Source organism: Juglans microcarpa x Juglans regia, chromosome 3D (genome assembly GCF_004785595.1).
Source record: "Juglans microcarpa x Juglans regia isolate MS1-56 chromosome 3D, Jm3101_v1.0, whole genome shotgun sequence".
NCBI lineage: Eukaryota > Viridiplantae > Streptophyta > Magnoliopsida > Fagales > Juglandaceae > Juglans > Juglans microcarpa x Juglans regia.
This window is the reverse complement of record NC_054598.1, coordinates 19937367-19948108: the sequence shown is the minus strand read 5'-3', so window position 1 is coordinate 19948108 and position 10742 is coordinate 19937367. Positions and strand designations below refer to the sequence as shown.

The 10742-nt window shown below is 36.1% G+C and overlaps 1 pseudogene; it reads left to right on the top strand.

Annotated features, from left to right (window-relative positions):
- The first annotated feature begins 9284 nt into the window (after positions 1–9284).
- On the top strand, positions 9285–10183 carry LOC121255114 (annotated as a pseudogene).
- Positions 10184–10742: the final 559 nt, after the last annotated feature.

Below are 10742 nucleotides of genomic sequence, written 5' to 3'. Positions count from 1 at the left end.
GGATGAATAGGGAGTTGGAGTTCTGAATCGGAATCTTAGTTCTTAATCTTAGTTTTATGTTTTAGAGTTCTGAATCGGAGTCGGCGAAACTGAAGGGTAGAGACAAGAGCCGCATGCTTCATCAACCGACTTCAATGAAGAACAACAGTTTTATTCTTTTTCTTTTTAATTTCATTATGAACTAATTATATTTTCTAGAGTTTTGATGTAGCCTAGCATTGAACACATAGTTTATATTCCAAGTTATTTTATTTTCAATATTTCCATGATTGAATGTTTATTCCTTATTCTTAATGCTTACAATTTTCTAACTAATTATTGTTTGATCTTTTGGATTACAATGAGAGGTGATTTGTGATTAAAGTTCTAGGATTAAACACCATTAGTTGAGCAGAAGTAGAGATGCTTTACTGTGACTAGTGTGATTTTCAGGAAAAATTCAAAGAACTTAATGAGTCTCCAATTAGTTAAATTCACATAGAGATATAGAGTTATTAGCTGGAGATATTTTTGATATTGTTTGAGAAAAAATATTGAATAGTTAAGATATTTTTATCATAAACTTGTGATAATTGGGATCTATAAAAAGGAAGAATAAATTGTGTGGGATTTGTTAGGTAAAGTCAAATGCTCTAGATCTATTCTTATTATTTTTAAAATCTTAATTTTAATATTCTTTTCTTCATTTTAATTTAGATAAACCATTTTTCAAATTTTAGTTTTTCAAATAGTAATTAATTTAGTCAATTTCAATACTCAATAGCATAATTATTCCTTGTGGGTTCGATAACCATTTTCTTTAAAACACTTTACTACTTGTTACGATTCTGTGCACTTGTAGATATATTTTTATGCGAACATTACTCTCACTATGGCTTCTCAGTTGCAAGATACAAGCAAAATAGATAAACCATTTAGATATGAAGCTAATTGGGCATTAAGGGAGGAATGTATGTTATTAGTTAAGGAGGAATGGAAGAAACCTATGTTGGCTTCTCACAAGTTGGCAATTGCTACATAAGGCCTCCAAAGGAACAAAGCCAAGTTCATTAAAGCCTGGTTTGGATACAAAAAGTGTTTTATCTCATCTTATCTCATCATTACAACTTTTCTAATTTTTCACAAAAAATATAATAAATAATTCAACATTTTCAAATTTCAAAACAATAATAATATTAAAAAAATAATATTCTAACAATATTTTATTCAACTTTCAAGTTTTATCTCAACTCATCTCATCTCAACTTACTATCCAAACGGTACCATAGAGTAAGGTGAATTTTGGGAATTTCAAAAGGATTATCAACTCCAAACTTTCTCAGCTTTCGAGGCTTCAAGAGTCAAACAAGGGTGAGATGGGAAACAATATTAAAGATTTACAAAAGGAGGCTGATAAGCTTCTTGAAGAAGAGGATATTAAATGGAAGCAAAGGGCTAAGCAGAGATGGCTCAAAGAATGTGATAGAAATACCAAGTCTTTCCACCATTGTGCAAATCAGAGGAGGAAAACTAAATACCATTCACAAAATAATTGATGATTCAAGTTTCATGGTTACCAACCTAGAAGCTATAAGTGCTCAGTTCCACAAATTTCTTCATGATCTTTTTTCAACAGGCTACCCTGAAATGATTGAGATGTGCTTGAGGCCCATGCAGTCTGTTGTGACTGAAGATATGAACAGATTGTTGACTAAGAAGTTCACCACTATAGAAGTGAAGGAGGCTGTGTTCCAAATGAACCCTCTTAACTCTCCAGGTCCAAATGGTTTCCCTCCTACATTTATCAGACTTACTGGGATTCTGTTGGAAGAGAAGTTATTGAAGCTGCCTTATTTGTTCTCAACTTTGATGGTATGTTATTGATATTACTGACACTTTCATTGCCCTTATTCCCAAGATAAAATCCCCTACCAAGGTGTCTTATTTTAGGCTAATTAGTCTCTGTAATGTTCTTCATAAGATCATTTCAAAAACCATTGCAAAGAGGCTGAAAAGGATCTTACTAGAGATTATTTCTCCAATCCAATAAGCTTTTGTCACTGGGAGACTAATCTCGGATAATATCATTATAGTCTATGAAGCCATGCATACCATGAATAGTAGAATATTAGGTAAATCTGGTTTTATGGCCTTAAAGCTTGACATGAGTAAGGCCTATGATCATGTTAAATGGGATTTCTTAAGAGCTTTCATGAGCAAGATGGGATTTGCACAGAAGTGGATTAACTAAGTGATGAAGTGTGTTGATTCATTATCTTACTCTATTTTGATTAATGGTCTTCCTTAGCTTGTTTTCAAACGTTCTAGAGGGATCAGGCAAGGTGATCCATTATCACCTTAAATTTTTATCCTTTGTGCTGACGCCTCGAGTTCCCTTCTGAATAATGTAGATAAGACTAGTTCTATCACTAGAGTCCCTCTTGTGAGAGGCGAACTTCACATTAATCATCTCTTTTTTGCAGGTGATAGTTCACTTTTTTGCAGAGCTAATTCTCTTGAGTGAAGCAAGTTGATCTTTTTGCTAAACATTTATGAAAAGGCTTCTGGACAAAGACTTAATAAGGAGAAGACTTCTATCCAATTCAACAAGAATACTTCAAGAGAAACACAAGATATTATCTTGAGCATTGCAGGAATTAGATCAAGTATGGCCTATGAGAAATACCTGGGCTTGCTAGCCACGGTTGGAAGAGGTCGATCAAAAATCTTTTGGAAGTATCTTGGACAAAGTCAGAAACAAAATCAGCAACTTCAAATTCAAGTCTCTCTCACATGCATCCAAAGAAATTCTTCTCAAATCTGTTGTACTAGATCTACCTACTTATAGTATGAGAGTTTTTAAACTTCCTCATAACTTGCTTAGAGAGATCAATAAGGTGATACAGAATTTCTGGTAGGGGCAACAAGATAAGAAGAGGAAAGTTCAGTGGATCTCATGGAACACAATGGGGAAGTCTAAGGTAGTGGGAGTGCTGGGTTTTAGAGAGTTGGAAAGTTTTAACTTGGATATACTAGTAAAACAAGGATGGAGGCTACTCCAAGGCCCTCATTCATTAGCTTCCCTTAGTCGTAAAACTGAAATACTTCTCAAAGGTCCATTTCTTTCAAGCTAAAGTGGATGGAAAACCATCCTATATTTGGAGAAGCATCCTTGTTGCTCGATCATTACTTGAGAAGGGCACTTCGTGGAGAATTGGAAATAGAAGAGAGGTTCACATTTGGAAGGATAAGTGGATTCTTAAACCCACTACTTTCATAACTCAAAGTGTAGCAAAGGATCTTGATGAAAATGCTAAAGTTCATGATCTTATTGATCCAAACACTAATCACTGGAGAGCTACTCTAATTGAAGGGATTTTCACAAGGGAGGAAGCTAAGATTATTATGAAGATTCCTATTAGTTGTACCAACAAACCATACAAATTGATATGGAATGGTTCTTCTAATGGTCAGTTTACAGTGAGAAGTGCATACCATTTTCACAAAGAATTCATAGAACTATCAAAGTGTCAACCATCATGCTCCAACACTAGAAGTGTAGTGTGGTCAGTTATTTGGAATTTGAACATCCATCCAGCTGATAGGATCTTCCTATGTTGAGCTTGCTTAGATGGTCTTCCTACTAATCTGAACCGTTATAAAAGAAGGTTGTGGAAAGTCCAAACTGTCCTATTTGCTTTGAAGAGGAATGTGGTTCATGCTTTATGGTCATGTCCTGCAACACAAGATGTCTGGAGCCAATGTTCCAAACAAATTCAGAAGAGTGCCTGCTGGAAGAAGACATTTCTTGAACTCTTTAAGGACATCTGTACAGGCTTTGAGTCAGCAGTTGTGGAAGAGATAGAAGTGGTAGCAAGGAGAGTATGGCAGAGAAGGAACCATTATATTTCTCAATGTGATTTCAAGCATCCAAATGTGATAGCTCAACAATCTAAAGAGGTTCTAAAGGACTTGCAGGATGCTCACTCAAAGAAGGTCATCACTTCTACATGCTCTAGCAATTTGGTTCCAAAGTGGGAACCTCCCCCTTTGAATTCTTTTAAGGTTAATAAGGATATTGCAATAGAAAGGAGCAGAGGTATTATTGGGATTGGAGTTGTAATCAAAGACAGTGAAGGGTTAGTTTTAGCTAGTATGAGACTGAATAGATCATCAGTTTTTTATCCTTTATTGGCAGAAGCCATGGGAGCTCTACATACTCCTCTATTTAGTTTGGAGATGGGTATGCAGGATATAATTCTTGAAGGTGTTTCACTTCAAGTGATCAACGACATCTCCAAGGAGGATGGCAATCTGTCTAGCTATGGGATGGTGATTAGTGACATAAGTCAAAGTTGCTGAGTTTTTCAAGATGGTCTACTCATCATGTGCGAAGGGAGGCTAATCTTGTAGCTCATACTTTAGCTAAATCTGCATTACAAGTATCTAATGTAATAGTGGATATGGAGGAGTGTCCTTCATATATTGCTTCCTTACTCTAAGGGAAGTGTTGAAGAAAAGTATTCCTTTCAAAAAAAAAAATGCCGATTCTGCTCACATTTATTACTTCTTTACAGTTTTGACCATTTTGATCTCGTTTTCTTCCATTTTTCTTACCCTTCATTTTCTTCCTATTTATTTCCTCTTTTTATGCATATTTCTAATTAATGATAATTCTAAGCATCAAAATTCTCAAGTGGAAGAATGATATAAAACCTAAATTATTTATTTTCACTTAACCCTTGACGATTTTCTCTTAATACCTTAAGTCCAAATTTTATACATTGAACCAAATATTATTTAATAAAAATCTCTCCTAACACTTAGTGGTCGAGGCTCCTATATGCCCACATTTTCCATATTTCATTTCTTTAACACTTTTACACCATAACCCTAAAATCATGCTTTACTCATTTTTAATCCCATTCAAGTTTTCAACATCATACATAGAGTGGTGCCAAAGATATGACTTGTTGCCATGGCTGAATACTAAATGTTCTTTTTTCTTCCAAGATTTTCATTTTAAATTGACATAAACTCACAAACCCTAATTCATCATAGTATAGCTGAATACCTTATCTACAAAAGTCATGTTTTTCTTCAATTTTCTCTTTACTTGACTCTTTTTAGGTTAACATGCCCATGAAAATAGCTTAATTACACAACATGTTTCATCTGTTAAAAATACTTGTCTTGGCTGAAATACCTAAACACAAAATGTCCCAATTTTTCACCACTTCATCACTTATGGAACTGGAACATAGCTTAGAAGCTTTTTATCTCTATTTTTTTTTTTTTTTGAAACCCTAATTCTAATAACACATAACCATGTTTAAATATATATCACAAGCAACTCTAAAATTATAGCATAACTTCAACACCATTCATGGTCTAGAAAAATTAACACATAAACCCTAAGTACATGCTCAACCCAAAACCCTAATTGCACTTTTCACTTGATTTTTTGATCAACCTCTACTTATAAACTCTTTTATTTTTTTCAAAGATTAAACAATATAAACATCATTTCAGCAACATTTCGAGCTAAGTAAGAAAACTTACTTGATTTTGCAAAATTGAAGCTCATATGACCTCTTGGCTAGCCAAGGAAGAAGAAGTCGAAGGTGAAGTGAAAAAGAGCTAGGTGTCAAAACTGCATAAACTATAACCAAGGCTTTATATATGGTCATGGGCAGATGTCACCCATCCCTTTGTGGAATACGCAAATATATAGGTGACAGCCATCACATGATGGTTGTGGCAGCCATGCTACCATGCAGATTTCTTTAATAAATTATATATGTTCTAATTATATCATTTTCATCATTATCTTTATCTTAAAGAAATTATGTAAAGTAAGTATTTTTGTTAAAGTAATGCTACTTTAAAATCTTTACATTACACACCAATCACATAACATAATTTAATTTATAAGATTTAAATTAATTTAACACGTGAATAGTGTGTGGTATAAAGACATTCAAATAAAATTATTTTTTTTTCACAAAATTTATCTCTTGATTTTCCTTTATGTTTTTACACACGCTTGGTTTTTATTTAAGTTTTCTTTTATTATCACACTAATTTTATAATTTAAAATATATCTTTTATGATTGATTATGACTTGACGCGTATGTGTCATATTAACCATTAGCAGTGGTGTAGGCAAAGACAAAGGTAAAATTTGGTTAAAATCACATGTTTTACCTTTTGCCTATTCCATTCAAGAGAGATTCTCATATTGGATTATCTATCTGTTAGTCAAAATAATAATAAAATATTATTAATTTAATAATAATTTTTTTTCATAATTTTTTTTTCATTTTTTACAATTATATTAACTATATAATTGGAGCTGTTTTGAGGGATGATAAGGGTGATGTAATTTTGCCAGTAAGCAAAATTGAATATGAAGTAAATGAACCAGAAGACATTGAACTCTTGGCAATGTTTAGAGGACTTCAAATTTGTTCAAACATGGGAATCAGAGATTGATCTTGGAGAGTGATAGTCTGCTAATGGTAAATGAAGTTAACGCAAGTGAGGCTTCTTTCTCTTTATTAGGAAATCTGGTTAGGGAAGTGAAGATGCTCAAGGCTCTATTTGAGGTTTGCTTGGTTCAGCATGTGGATAGGGCAGGGAATGAAGTGGCACACAAGCTAGCTCGGAATGCTTGAAATGTTGAAAATTTAGATATGTGGTGGGAAAATTTACCTGAGTTTGTAACTCAAGCTATATGGCTTGATAAAAACTTGTAATGTTTCATTTTGATAAATGAAAGTGTTTTATGATAAAAATATATATATATATATATGTTAATTAATAATTTAATTAAAAATTAAATTATTATTTGTCAACTATCTTTTTCTACCAACCTAATTGTGAGGGGAATTTCCTTCCCTGCTCAAGGGTTGAGCCCATACAGGACAACGAGGGGCCCAACCCAGCCTAAGTCTTATCCTATAAGGGGGCCCAAATGCCACTTGAAGAACCTAGTCTGCGAGTTACACCAACCTAGGCGGGAGGCCTAGTGCGGGAAAGATAATTGATAAGGATAGTTGGGACTAACCACTTCTGACATCCCTTGCGACACCTAACACTCGAGGACCTGTACCAACAAACTGGCAGGAAACACTGACGACCCTTGATTTTCTATAAAGGGTATGGAGGATCACGATGACGATCATCTACCGGCAAGACGCCACGCCATATTAATGGCGCCAACCCCGGAGTCTATGCCTCATTGATAGCGCCACCCTAGGCTCCACGTCGCATTAAGAGATCTTGACTGAGCTACAATGGGAAGTGACGTGAACCCCCAGACACAGAGCTACAATGGCCCATTGTCCTTTCCCCCGAAACTTCGTATAAAAGCCGCCCTCCAGGTACAAATGTCTCTCTTAGAACTCTTGCACTCACACACAAATTACTAAGAAGATTGAAAACTTAAGAATTGGAGGCTCCCTAGACCCCACTAGGCCACCCTTATTTTCTCTTGTGTACAGATACGAAGTCCCCGGACTGGGTGGCTGGAACCAGTGTTTTAAATTTCGTATCGTACTGGCCGGTACGGCCGAAATTTTTCGTTTCGGCCATCCGGCCGACACAGGTACTATATCTGTTTCGTACCGGCCGGTATTGAATTTCGGCCTGTACCGGCCTATATTTCGGCTGGTACCGGCCGATATTTCGGCCTGTGTTTTTTTTTTTCATTTTTTTAAACTACAAGCTTATTTTTTAACCCCAAATTCAGATTAGACTATTTATAATTTTTATATATATGTATTTATATATAATTTATTTATATATAGACTATTATTTTAGAATATAATTTTTATTATATTTATATATATAATTTATTCATATATCGACTATCCCGAAACGCTATCCCGAAACGGTACCGGTACCGAAATATTTCGTTCCAGTGCCTTGACCAGTACGGCGTCCGGTACAGTATTCAAAACATTGGCTGGAACCATGCCCAAGTTTGCGGAACACGACGTTAACATTAATAATTTTTTGAATGAGAGAGAAATAACTCATAAAATACTCAATAGATAGGGAATTGTAACCCTCCAAATATGAAGATTTATTGTAGCTTGAAAGATAAAAAAAAAAATGCATTTGCCTCTTCTAATGTAGACAATTTAGTAGAATTGTTAGCTAATTCTTGATTTGTATTGTTTGCCTACACCAATACTAGTGTTCTTAGAAATTTTTGTTACTGACAAATAGGGCTATAAACGAGCCGAGTTCAAGCGAACATGGGATGTGCGAGCTAGGCTCGTTCACAAGACGAGCGAGCTTGGGCTCAACTCTTTTATAAGCTAGGCCTAAGTTGTAGATCAATCTCGGCTTATTTACTTGTAAAGCAAACTCGAGCTTGGCTTGAAGCTCGTTGTTAACAAGCGAGTTGAACTCAAGCTCGACTTGAGATTGAAACTTTTTCTATAAATGCAAGGGTAAGTAGCTCCCTCCTAGAAAGGAAACAGTTCCGCTGGAGAAGGATCAGGAAAAGGAAAGCTAACCAGTAGCTCTGCCTCCAAGTGATCATGTTGCACCTTGAAGATCAAACCGGGGCAAGCAGATCTCCAGAGTATATTGGAGAAGGTGGATGATAACATCCTCGCACATATAAAAAAAATCCCTTGTGTGTATGATGCGCTACTTTTGTCCTCAGAACACTTTCCAAAGAAGAAAAACTCGATATCAATATGGTATTGATCCGATCGTACCTACCTACTTACGAAAAGGAGGGACGAAATAGGATTGAGTAGTGGAGCTAGAGTGCGGTAGCGAAGGTACTCTCTCTCATCTATAAAGGAGAGGCTTTGTTGAGAGAATAGGGCCGATAGCGGTCACAACTGGATGATTGACAAGCAGGAGTTCCCTATTGATACAAAAGGGGATGGATGAAATAAAGGTGCCGGTAAGAAGGTAATCATAGCTATTTCTTTTCCTTCATATGAATTTCACCGTCTTGGCTTACACAAACTCTGGCTCATTGATTGATATCTCCAATCTATATAGACTAACATTATCCTGTATAAAAAAGGCAGAAACTTGAATTGTTTTTGGATATGGAATATTTATACATGGGGGATTATAACCAGATCAAACTCACCCTTAACTAGATAGGACTAAAAGGATGGTCAAAGATCTGTTGATCATCTGCTGACTTGGAATTTCTGCGAGGAGCTCTGTTCCAGAATAAGCATGACGCAAGCCTCCGTCTCTGTATATCCTACCTTTCTTGTGGATCATCCTGTGGTTACCGGATGATGGGAATAACAAAGCAAAAATTTGGAAATGAGTAGGAAATGTCAATATATGAATTGTTTCATTATTTGTTATTTCCAGGTCTTTCATTGCATTCACTTACAACAAGAAACAACCATTAGCATTTGGTGCAACACCTGCATTTTGGTGCATTCTTCTTTCTTTCCTTAGTTTTTCGTTCCGTCAAATTCCTAATAACTTATCCAATTACAACGTATTAACCGCTAATGCACCTTTCTTTTATCAAATCTCAGGAACATGGTCTAATCATGAGGGTAGTATTTTATCATGGTGTCGGATCCCAAGTTTTTATGGATTCCTTCTTTGTTACCGGGGTCAACCCTAAAGCCATAATGCCTCAAAAATTTTGAAGAGGCCATAGAGAAACTCTTTTTTATTCCTTTATCTCGAACTTCGTGAAGAACTCCATTCTATCTCTCCCTCGTTACGAACAAAAAAGTGGAGTTGCACCCCAGTTATACACTCCATTCGTTCTTCGAACCCTTGTTGATTCTAAACTTCGTTCGCGAAGGAACCGAACTTTTGATGAGCTAGCCCTTTTTTATGCATTGCTTTACCCTGAAAGGAAAATGAGCTTTGCTCCTCTGGGCGCTAGGCGCTCCCATGGTTAGCGAGAAGGAAAAAAGACTCATCCTTTGTTGCATCTAGCAATCGATGATCAACGGATTGACAGAGCTCTCGGCATGGCTTTGTTTTTCTCTCCTTTCCTATTAGCGAGTTCTGATCCTTTTGTTCGAAATATCTTTGTTCGTACTGAACCGCTTGCAGAATCAAATCCTATTCCACAAGATCCTATATCAGCTATACATCCTCCTTGCATTTATGCCAGAGACTCGCCAGTGTTATGGGCTTTGGCTTATATTGATCAAAAGTGATGAATGGGATTGTGGAATCCTTTAAATAAATGCCCGGCTCAGCTTGATAGGGCTAGAAGATCATTACAATAAGATCATTAAATAAACAAATGCCTTTTTTATGATAATAAAAAATCCAAACAATAATAAATAATAATCCCTGGGAACAATAAAAAAAAGGATATCTCGGTACTGAAAACTATAGGGGCTATATTGGCAAGATCCAACGGTGAACAGCTACCCAAAATAAAAACCGCCTGGAAGTCCGAGGACCTTTAGTACCATACCCTACCCCCGAACCAATAGCTTTCGCGCCAAGCAAGACCACCCTTGTCCCTTTCCTTTCTCCATTCCGCCTCCTTCTTTGCTTTGTTCCAATAGAGTCTAAGGCAAAGCAAAAGTGGTTTGTATGCCTACTTTACCTACTTGAAAAAAGGGAACAAACTTTGTTTCGTATCCGGGTTTATGGATTGGATTCAGTCAGCGTCACTCCTTCCTTTTGATTATGTCGTGACGCTTTGGTTACTGGTGAACGCTTCAAAAGGTGACCCTCTCGAGTTTCCGGTTGTTTCCTAGATTGAAGTAGCCTTTCGTCGCCCTACCAAACGA